General features: G+C 38.3%; 1 protein-coding gene across 1 annotated transcript in view; it reads left to right on the forward strand.

The window, feature by feature from the left end:
* The window catches only part of LOC106874648 (transforming growth factor beta receptor type 3), a 297,158-nt gene that overhangs the window by 89,354 nt on the left and 203,888 nt on the right, over positions 1–3,916 (forward strand). The window lies entirely within an intron of this gene.

Consider the following 3,916-nt stretch of genomic DNA (forward strand, 5'->3'; position numbering starts at 1 on the left):
TTGAAAGGTGGAGGGAGAAACTGGTGAGAGAAGGAATGAGTGATGGGAGGAGGTATTGAAAACGAGAGAGAGTCGTAGTTTGACCTAGTTGTTGTAGTGGTGTATGTATGTATGTATTTAATGTGTGTGTGTATGAATGCGTATATCCTATGTGTGTGTGTGTGTGTGTGTGTGTGTAAGCGAATCTGTTTATATTGATTCCACCCTGCTTCATATCTCTTTATTCCCTTTCCCCCTCTCTCAATCTTTCTCTCTCTCTTTCTCTCCCTATCTCCATCTACTTTTTACTCTCTCTTATTTCTTACCACCCCCTTTTCTTTCTATTCCTCCCATCCCTCTCTCCCACTACATCCATCGCTCTCTTTTCTTTCTTTATGACTCTCTCTCTCTCACTCTCACTCTCACTCACTTTGCCTGTACATTTATCCCTCTTTCTCTTTACATACGTCCCTCGTATCTTCTCTTTCCCTCCCACTCTCTCTCTCACTCTCACTCTCACTTCTATTGCCTTTCCTGTTTACTTACGTCCTTCTTTTCTTCCTTGTCTCCATCTTGCTTCTCTCTCTCCCCCTCTCTCTCTTCATATATTTCTCTTTCGCTTTCAAAATACCCCTGTTACATTTTCTCAACGACTCATTTCTCTCTCTTTTCCCCCTTCCTTTGCCTCTCTCGCTTTCACATCATTCTCTCTATACTCCCTCCTTCACCTTTTCCTCAGCTCCGTAAGTCTTCTCTGCATCTAACCCATTCTCTCCCCTCTTTTACTCAATTGCCTATCTATCTATCTATCTATCTATCTATCTATCTATCTATCTATCTATCTATCTTTCACATTGGATTTCTTTACTGATTCTTATTTCTCCCCATCTCATATCTCCTTCCGTTCCGCCATCCATCCATCCATCCATCCATCTATCTATCTATCTATCTATCTATCTATCTATCTATCTATCTATCTATCTATCTATGCCTGCATGCTATTTGTATGTGTGTGTTTGTGTTTCTCTCTATATATACATGTGTGTGTGTGTAGCCTGCATATGTATGTATTTAAATCAATTTTCCCTTACTAAATAATCTATCTATCTATACCTATCTATCTATCTATCTATCTATCTATGTATCTATCTATCTATCTATCTATCTATCTATCTATCTATCTATCTATCTATCTATCTATCTCTCTGTCTATCTCCCTTGCTATACCAAATCCCTTTCCATATAGTGTCAGTCCACTACACTACAGAATCTCATTGAATCCGTCCCACGTCCCACGTCCCCACTTGACAGTTACAAACCGCTACCTTTATCGAGCTACCAAAACACCGTCGTTATAGTCGTTTAACAACAAATCAACCCCCCCCCCACCTATACCCACTTCTTTCATATCCTTTTCCTTCTCTCTTTTCTCTCTGCTCTACTTCAAATTGTTTTTTGCCTTTCCATTCGTTTTCTCTTACAATCCTCTCCATGTCTATCTATCTATCTTTCTATTTATCTATCTATCTGACTACCTACCTATCTATCTATCTATCTATCTATCTATCTATCTATCTATCTATCTATCTATCTATCTGTTTAGTCAGCTAGCTAACTGTTTGTTTCTCTCTCTCTCTCTCACTATCTATCTATCTATCTTTCTATTTTCCCTTCATTCTCATGTTTTTTTTTCTATTTTCTCTCATTCTTTTGCCCCCCCCCCACCATTCCTTATTTCTCTTTTGTCTTTTCTTTCTTCTCAGATTTTTCTCTACCCACCTCTCTTCACTCACAGCTATACTCAGACTCCCACGGAGTGGGGAAAAATGTCCTACACTAGTTGTATAGTTTCTACACACACACACACACATAAATCTCTCTCTCTCTCTCTCTCTCTCTCCTTCTCTCTCTCTCTCACTATCTATCTGTCTCTCTCTTTCTCTCTGTCTCTCTGTCTCTGTCTCTGTCTGTCTGTCTCTCTCTATCTATCTATATATATCTCTCCTTTATATATATATATGAGCGTTTTTGTGTGTATGTATCTATATAGCCACCTTTTGTGCGCGTGTGCATTTGTGTTTGTATGTGAGTGTTTGCATGTGTGTATATGTTTGTATGTGTGTGTGTACGCGTAGGAAGATGGGTTGACAGCGGCATACTCTGGCCAACTGAATGAGCCAACTGTCTATCAGTATGCGCATATAGGACCAGCCGAGCGAATAACAGTTGGGAGACCATTTTTGTTTTCGCTTTTTCAAACCCTGGATTTGTGAGACCAAAGATTAGTCCCAGGTGGCATTAATTCTCCCAAGGCGACTCGATACCGTTTCATTTTTTCTTTTGTTTTGATTTTTTTTCATTCTTTTCATATCTCCGATTTCTTCGTAAACCCTTTCTTCTTTCTCCCAGCACTTTGTAACCTGTTCTGTTATGTCCCCAAAGTTTACGACAAAATGCTTTGCGCTATTCCTTACAATTATATACGCTCTGAGTTCAAATTCCGTTATGGGTTCAATAAAATACCAGTCAGATATTACGGTTGATGTTATCAATTAAATTGCTTCCCTCAAAATTGCTGGGTTCATACCTAAAGTAGAAACAGTTAATATCATGGCCCCAGCATGGCCGCAACCTTTAGTTGAAACTGATAACAGGATAATAGAAAAGTTATTATCTTGGTTGGAGAAACGGTAAAAACGTCAGGAAAATGCTTGGCGGATTTTTACATTCTACTTTCAAATCGCGGGAATGTCAACTTTGTCTTTCATTCTTCTGGGATCGATATAATAATAAACTGTCAATCAAAAAAACTGGGACTGATGGAATCGACTTGGCCCCTCTCCTCAAAAGTGCTGGCATTGTGCCAAAATTAGAAAGAATTATATAAATAGCCGAAACTAGTTGTTTATTCTTTTGTTGCTGTTTTATACAAAGACATCCGTTATATTTGTTTTTCTTTTTAATTTCTTAACACAAAGAATTGAAATAAAAGTTGAATTTAGTAATACGAGAAGATTTTAGAAAAACGCACTGCTGCGCGCTCGCGCATACACACACACACACACACACACACTCACACATACACACACACACAGAGAAACACACACAGTTTAGCGGCACAGACAAATAGAAGCCAATGCTGTACGTATGTGCGCGTATATATTAAATACGTGTGTGTGTATGTGTGCGTGTTTGTGTGTGTGTATGTGCATGTGTGCGTGCGTGTATGTTTGTGCATGTGTGTGTGTGTGTGTGTGTGTGTGTCTGGTGTGTGATAATAAACGGCAGCAAAGTTACAGAAACGAGGGTTTCGTGTATTGCATTTTTCACTTATCGTGTTGCGCATACACGAAACTCGGCCCTCGAGTCACTTGTGTAATTTCTCTGCTCTCTATCTCTCCCCATCTCTTCCGCCGTTCTCTCTATAGATAGATATGTTTTTTTACCATTATTAAAATTTATATATATATATATATATATAACGGTTGAATAAACAAACTTTCACCGTTATTTTAATCAAGTTTCGCGCTACCGTCTTTTGATACAACTGAGGTTCTGGAATGTCAAGACCTTAATTGTTTTGAAAAGCAGTAATTTGAATCTCGACTAAACAACAATGAATATTTAAAATTTGTTTTCTGTTTATAAGTCTATGTATTGAGTATTTTCCCTCATGTTCGTGTGGGCCGCGCGCTAGTATATATTCATATGTATGTATGTATGTATGTATGTATGTATGTGTGTGTATGTGTATGCATGCATGTAGTCTTTTCTATTTTGTAATTATTATAAATCTTTCAGTGAGGTGGGAGCCGGTTTCCAACAAAGATACAAGGCTCCATCTTTGGGATGTAGTTAACACAGACAAATTCACATTGCGAACTTGAGAAAAGTCTTGCATATTTTTACTGTTCCACTCACAGATTGCACTTGTATA

The sequence above is a fragment of the Octopus bimaculoides genome, chromosome 1 (genome assembly GCF_001194135.2).
Source record: "Octopus bimaculoides isolate UCB-OBI-ISO-001 chromosome 1, ASM119413v2, whole genome shotgun sequence".
Taxonomy (NCBI): domain Eukaryota; kingdom Metazoa; phylum Mollusca; class Cephalopoda; order Octopoda; family Octopodidae; genus Octopus; species Octopus bimaculoides.